Source organism: Diabrotica virgifera, chromosome 9 (assembly GCF_917563875.1).
Source record: "Diabrotica virgifera virgifera chromosome 9, PGI_DIABVI_V3a".
NCBI lineage: Eukaryota > Metazoa > Arthropoda > Insecta > Coleoptera > Chrysomelidae > Diabrotica > Diabrotica virgifera.
This window is the reverse complement of record NC_065451.1, coordinates 109,654,038-109,661,954: the sequence shown is the minus strand read 5'-3', so window position 1 is coordinate 109,661,954 and position 7,917 is coordinate 109,654,038. Positions and strand designations below refer to the sequence as shown.

General features: G+C 36.4%; 1 long non-coding RNA gene across 1 annotated transcript; it reads right to left on the bottom strand.

Annotated features, from left to right (window-relative positions):
* Positions 1-1,068: 1,068 nt before the first annotated feature.
* On the bottom strand, positions 1,069-3,452 carry LOC126892377 (uncharacterized). The gene is made up of 3 exons (XR_007700804.1): positions 2,983-3,452; positions 2,192-2,349; positions 1,069-1,249 (listed from the first exon to the last, which is right to left on the bottom strand). It is a non-coding gene; the product is annotated as an uncharacterized LOC126892377 (long non-coding RNA).
* Positions 3,453-7,917: the final 4,465 nt, after the last annotated feature.

The following is a 7,917-nucleotide window of genomic DNA, read 5'->3' as shown; positions in this document are numbered from 1 at the left end:
ATGAAGAGAAGACGAAATATATGCTGGTGACCAAAAATCCAAGACCAAGAGTTAGACAGAACGTAACTATTAATGACCACAACTTTGAAGTAGTAAAAGAGTTTAAATATCTGGGAGCAGTAATCACAGAGGACAATCACATAGAAAAAGAGGTCTCAGCAAGAATAGCTGCGGGAAATAGAGCATTATACTCCCTATCATCATTATTAAGATCTAAGCTGCTGAAAAAACAATGTAAATTAAGACTGTACATGTCAATTATTCGCCCAGTTGTTACATATGGGAGTGAAACATGGACTCTACATCAGCGAGAAATAAATAATTTGCTGATATTTGAAAGGAAAGTCCAGAATGATATTTGGTCCTCAAAGAGATGAATTGACAGGAGAGTGGAGAAGGCGCCGCAATGCTGAATTGGTGACTCTATCCCTAATAACACAAAACATTCCATGAATGTTCCTAGAATGTACACACAGGACATTGAAAACATTCCTGGAATGTCCCCAAATGCACACGAATGTCCCTGGAAAGTACCAGGAAAGTGCTGTGTCAGCATTTTAAATATTCTTAGAATGTTCTGTTGGAACATTCCATGAATGTCTACGAATGTTCTTTGGACATTCACAGTCTATTTTTTAGACTGAATGTCTTGTTGGAACATTCCATGAATGTTCTTTGGACATTCACAGTATATTTTTAGACTGAATGTCTTGTTAGAACATTCCATGAATGTCTACGAACGTTCTTTGAACATTCACAGTATATTTTTTAGACATTCACTGAAATATATCGTCAGTAATGTGACAATACCTCCTATATGTTTTTTCATGAGGTTTGCAGGAGACGAAAACATTTTTTAAGGTCACTTTCTGGTTTCGTACGTATTCTGACTTTTTTTGTAGTAAATAGATAGTTGAATTTACTGCAAAACAAGTCAAAAAATATATGAAAACAGGAGGTGGCCGAAACAAGTTTTTAGTCTATCTTACAAATCTCTTGAAAAAAACAGATAGGAGGTACTGTCACATCACTGACGATATATGGCCATACCAAATAATACATCCTTGATAAATATAAACATTTTTATTGCAAAAAATCTTTACATACATTTTTTAATGTAATTTGCTGACATTCCTAAATATTATAAAAAAATGTGTCACATTTGCTTTGTAAACCTTTCTTTTGCTTTTCGTAGCCACATATTCCGTTTCCTTTCTGGTTTTTTGTAGACCACTTCTCTCAGCTGATTCTAAAAGAAAATAAAATAAAAGGTAATTTTTCTATCCTATACAATTAACAATCAGAAGAAATATTATTTACAGGTAATAATATGCATAAATAATAATAATAAAAAAATAAATATTAAATAATATTTAAATAAATAATAAATAATATTTAATAAATAAAATAATAATAATGAACATTTTGTATTTTGACAACGACATCCGATGTGGAAGTAGAAACCTTAATAAAATTATTTTTTCAAGTAAATTGTGGCTTATTTCCCCATTAGAATAATTAATTACAAAAAAGCCACAAAGAAATAGATTTTTCACAAACAAATAAGTATTTAGTATTCATTATATTTATTGTTTTTATTATTTACTTTAATGTCCTACTGGTACATTATTTGACAAATAATGACATTTTGAAGTCTGTTAAGTACGATATAACGCCCTTGGGCATTAAATTTAAATAACGACTTAGATACTGTCAAGTTGGCAAATATCAACCTAAGTAAAACTATGGTTACCACAATTACGTTACTACTGTTACTGGTAAATGTACTTATTTAAAAACTAATCAATTCAAAATTCATTCAAATTTTTCGCATATAAAGAATAATTTAGTCGGGCATTAAACGTTGAAGGCACCACAGGTATTATAATAATAACGCTTTCGGTCAACGTATATCCCTATAATACCCTTGGTACCTTAATAACTGTAACATAAGATTATACCTTAATTCTTGTTTTCGATTTCTGATGTTTTTATTTATTTACATTGAATATTAATCTGTTTTGTTGTATAATCTACTTCGCAATAATTATGTGATATATTTGACTTAAAATGAATTCAAAAATTTTTTGTAGTTGGGCAACAATGTCAACTTAGATCTCCGATGTAGATAATGAATTACAACAGTATCTATATTGTACGGACTGTATTATTAATTAGGTTATGCATATACCTGTGTGACATAAGCTATTGGAACAGCACAGTCTCTCAAACGAACAGATGAAAGTGAAGTTCTGTCAATATCTTTTTCTAAAAAGTGTTTTGAACATACTCCTCTATTAACAAATCTGATCTATACTTCATGTCTTCTTCGCAGGATCTTCTGGAAAGCTAAAAATACAAAATATATGCATTACTAAGCATTATTAACAAATTTTAGTTTTAAATAAAAAATATGATTAATGAACTCACAAAATTATTATAAAACAGCTTAGAAATTGTTTATTAGTATAGTCGGTTCCCCAAACTCAGACACAACTGGCTAGTGATTTTAGTAGGTAATTTTTTTTGTTTTTGGCCAATTTTGCCAAAATTACAGTAATTAGTACTGAGACTGAGTTTAGCAAATCGACTATAATATTGTGTGTATTCATTAGTTGGTACTGCATATTATAGTGTGTGGTCTACCATCCTATTTATAAACGCATACACTAACAAAAACGCAAAAAGAATTATTTGTTTTACAAATCCTTTTGTTATTACCTATCTCTATTTACTATTTTAGTTAGGAATAAGCGAAGTTTGTGGCTTATTCACAATTATTATTAAAATAATAAATGGATATGACCAATTATTAACTTATAAAATAAAATAATAATTCTTCTGATTTATGCCTTTTATTCACTTTGTTATATCTACGTTACTTAAAAGATTTTTTATGAATAGTATTATTAGGGTATTAATAGTATTAATTTATTTTCTGAAATACAGGGCATGCTTTCGTTTACATATTTGCATACTAACCTTTTAATAGGGCTTTTCATTCAGTCATTTGTTTTGAGCTTCTGTCATAATTGAAACGTTATTCCTGCAGATTTTTTTATCTACATTTGTTTCTGCTACTCCAACTGCGTTAAAAACAGGACACCATTTTATGCACTATGTTAATAATACTATTAAAGCTATTATAAAAGTATCCGAATTAAAAAAATATTCTTAAAAAGCACAAATAATACAAACAACTAAAAACAATCCACGGCAAGGCAAGGTCGCCAAGATGAAGATGCCAAGATGGCCGAAGCGAGGTCGTTGGTTGGTCGTTTTTAGTCACGTGATGCCCTCTCAAGCGCCATGCACAAAAATATATGCACGGCGAATTTGAAAATGAACGCAAAAGAAATAAATATAAATGCCTCTCTTGGGTTTTGCATAAGTTATAAGTATTTTTTTTATTAACAAAATCGCATTCCAAATTGAATATTCGCGAACAATAATTTTTATTACATTTGTATGTTTATAATCTTGGGAAACTCTTTAAATTTGACATATTATTGCACTGTAGGCCTAAAATGTCACTTAGTTTGTCTGGTATGTTATAAGTAATGTTGTATCTCTTACACGTATGTATTATTTCGCAACTTAAAATATAGGAACATTGGTAGTATGTTCACAGAATGTCTTATGGTAACATTCCAGGAATAATTTAAACAGATGTTCACCGAATGTTCCCTAAATGTCCAGGACATTCAAATATTGATAGAACTTTGGTAGTACATTCCTGGAATGTTGTGTGTTGTTAGGGATATGGTACTGAAAACATCGTCAGACATATAAAAGCTAATCGGATAAGATGGGCAGGTCATGTAGTAAGATCAGAGGAATACAGAGTGCTAAAGACAGTGTTCTTCGAGAGACCAGACGGTAGAAGATCAGTGGGCCGTCCCAGAAAAAGATGGAAGGATGATGTTGAAACCGATCTATCTAGGATTGGGGTACAACAATGGCAAATCGAAGCGCAAGATCGCAGACGATGGAGGGCCATAGTGGATGCGGCGAAGACTCACCCCGAGTTGTAAAGCCAGTCAAGAAGAAGAAGAAGATCAAACTTTGAAATCTTATAAACATGAGATGCCTTTTTAACATTTTGTCGACAAAATATAAATTTTTTATTTTTTTGCATAATCTTTAAATGTTTAAAAAAAAAAAATAGTTATAAACAAATTAACGTTACTCAGAAAGTTTTTATTATATTGTAATTTTAAAAAATAGCTAAAATGCGCATTTCAAATATCTTGAAAATGAATGCTTTAAAACTTTTTTGCAACCATTTACAAAAAAGTTATGAAACAGCAAAATAAACATACGATTACTACGGTGTTTATACATTTTTTTAATTCTTTCAAAGCGTAGAAGTGAGTATAATGTACAAGCTAATTATTTACAAAAAAATATCGATTATCAATTTAATGGTTATATTTTAATTAAAGATTATAAATATATTTTTTTGTAATTTACACGCGCGAAAGTAGAATAATACAGCACTGTAGCTGAAATTTTCACTCTGAGCGACGACCGGCCGCGCGAGACGTACACTTTTATAAATAATATATGCTACGTGTCAGTCGCTTCGAGTGAACATTTTAGCTCCGATTCTGTGTCAGGCCTACTTTTGCGCTAAAAATTACAAAAAAGTATTTTTAATCTTTGATTAAAATATAACCATTGCACTAATTTTTGACATTCTTTGTGAGTAATTAGATTGTACCATATTTATTTATTTAGCGTATGGCTTAAGTATATCACAGAACATATTTAGATTTATGCATTATACAATGCATCACAGACAGATGTCCAATTTTTTTATATATTCGATTGCCCCTTCGGTTGCCATTACAAAGTCTATAGGGTCGCCTGTGTATGCTCTGCGTGGGCAGTCCTGAACAATGTGACTGATCATCTGTCTTGCAGCGCCGCAGTCACAAGAAGGCGAGGGGAGTTTACCCCATCTGTGGAGGGAATCTTCCACAGTCCGCTCGAGTTCGATTAAGGGCTGCCCAAATCTTACGGGGACGTTCAAATTCGCCAGGTTTCCCTATGATGTCCGGTAGACTATGGTAATGTGGATCTGTCCCACCTTCCCAATCTTCTCCCCATCGGGTATCCAAGTCAAAGCCGGATTGCTGCAGCGCTTGAGCAGATTGTAGAGGGGGTAACCTGGATCGGAGACGGTTTCCAAGAATATCGGGGATGTCGTTGTGGACTAGAAGCTGGCGACTGTACATTATTTTGTTATATTCTTTAACCAATCCATGTTCGCGGCGTAGGTTGGGTGGTGCTATATTACTAAGGGTAGGTAGCCACATTGTAGGGGTGGGCTTAATTGTGCCTGTTATCATACGCATAGTACGGTTTAGTTGGGTGTCGACCAGGTGGGTATGCCTCTCTCCCTGGGGCTGTATTTTTACCTCGACGGCGGTGGGAGGGCCGAGTAACGGGTCGTGGTCCCTAAAATTGTGAGGGGAGCACGACCGGTGAAACCAAGAACAGTCCCAGCGTCCAGCGACTGTGCACCGGGTGGGCGCCGGACACCGCCGCTGGACGCTAAAAGGCGTCGCAACTGAGGCGAGCAGTTGCGACGCCTTCGCCTTCAGCAGTTCTATTTCACCCTCGAACTTCCCTACGGCTACTCTAATCCCTCAATTTAATCTCGCCCACCTCAGCATTGTGGCCGGAGGTCGATAGGGGGGCCCCAAAGCACTGTGCGGGGGGCTCTGCCGTCGAACTCCGATTACAAGTTTTTGTTCGAAAACTTTTTCGATATACCCACATCCATTCCAAATCCCGCGTAACAGGGGAGGCAGCATTTACGCGGAAACTCCAGGTAGCCTGTGAATACAGACTGCCACTGCGTCCGGAGGCAACCGTGATAAAAAGCCTAGAGGAGTAAACCTCAATAAAAAAATCCCCATTATCACGGTGGAAGGCATCGTGCCAAAGATATGAGAGATGCGAGGGTTAGAGCATCATAAACGATCCCTTCGGGATACCTGGCGACCTCCCGAAGTAATACAGCCTTAACGCGGTAAGGGCGCACTGCTGCGTCGGACGAATAGCACGTCCCGACTCGTGGGAATTTATATGAATCCAAATCAAACAAAGAAAGCAAAGAGGGAAGACGAAGACGACCAAACGCAAACGAACAAGGATAACGCTACAGGTAAAAATGTGAATAGGGAAGAACAGCCGCTAGACGGCAAAGTAGACGAAGAAGAGCAGAGAAAATTCGAATTGGAACTATTGAATTGGCATAGTCAGCAGCCAAAAATGAACAGATCGGGTGCCCAAAAACACTCGACACTGGTAGGGGAGGAGATTCTAGGAGAAATACATAGGGAAGAAGAAGAAGAAGAAAAAGAAGATGGAGGCAAAAGAGAGGAAGGTTCCTCGGCAGAAATTGTAGAGAATGCAGAAGCAGAAGCTGAAGGAAAAAAGAAAGCCAAGGGGAAGCAGGATGGCAGGATATAGAAGAAAGCATCCTGGCAACTTTCCTGTTCGATGAGGGGGAAAGAATCGAAATGCAACAAGTAAAAAAAAGAAAGGGGGATAGTCTGGAGATTAATGAGAAATTTAAGAAGGAGAAATTAGAAGAGAGTAAGAAATACTCTGAAGAAACGGATAAAGAGAGGGTCCAGAGGAAGATAAGGGAGATGCTCGATATCCTAAACACGGATGGATCCATAGAACAAGAGAGGATTAGAATGAAGAAGCTACTGGGGAAATAAACACGATTCAAAATAAAACCAGCCATATTCAAATGTCAAAAGGAGAGGAAGAAGAGATAAAATGCGAGCAATGTCAATTAAAGGTAGAACAAGACAGGCAGAGAAAGGAGACAGAAAAAATAATAGGGATCCTAAACAAAGGGGGAGACTCAAACGCCTTTAGCCAAATCTACAAAAAGAAATGGGAAGAAAAGGTCTTTGAAAAAACGAAGTGGGAACAAGGTGGACTACAGGAAACGGTAGAAAAGAAAGAATGCTTAATAATAACGAAAAACGAAATAACAGAGGGGGGGATAGAAAGTGTAATAAGAACATATAGGGAGGAAGTCTTTGAACTCATAGAGGGATGCAAAGAGGGGGACATAGAGTACATCGAGAATGCTAAGAGAAGCTCTATGGCTAGTCAAAAAAACCAGTGGTATACATACGTCACAAAAATAAAGAGACACGGGATGTATGAGATGGCCGAGAAGGCCATCAAGCAGATAAAAGAAAGGGAGAAGCAACCGGAAACGGTTAGAGTAATCGTCAATAATGAAATTAATAAAGACGATGTGCGGAAGTCACTAGAATTCGTGGGTCGGGGGGAGAATATTAACTGGGAAATTATAGTAAGAGGAAAGGAAATGGATAGAGAGGTGAGAAACGAACAAGAGGAAGCCCTCCTAATTAAAACGGAAGAAAAAACATACACGGACGTGCTTAAAGAAATGAATAAAAAGATCGATATCGGGAAGATAGGAGTAAAAGTCGACAGATTAAAAAAAACCGAAGGGGGAGATATCCTCGTTAAATTAAAAGGGAGGGGAGCCGCGGAAAAATTAAAAAAAGAAATGGATACAAGGATGTCTGGTATGAACATGGCCATACGGAAAAAAGAAAATTATTTTACGATAACGAAGTTGGACCCTGGAGTAACAGAGAAGATACTACATAACGCCATAAAAGCCTATACGGGTATCCCTACAGAAGAAGTGGATATAAAAACGCTAAGAACTAATAGGCACGGGGAACAGGTGGCTACTATAGCCGTACGCCCAACAAAAGCCGAGGAACTGAGGAAGTATAGCACAATATGTATAGGCTGGGTGGTATGCCCGATCATGGAAAAGCATACGCCCGTAAGATGCTACAAATGCCTCTTATATGGGCACAATACATATGAATGTAAGGGTGA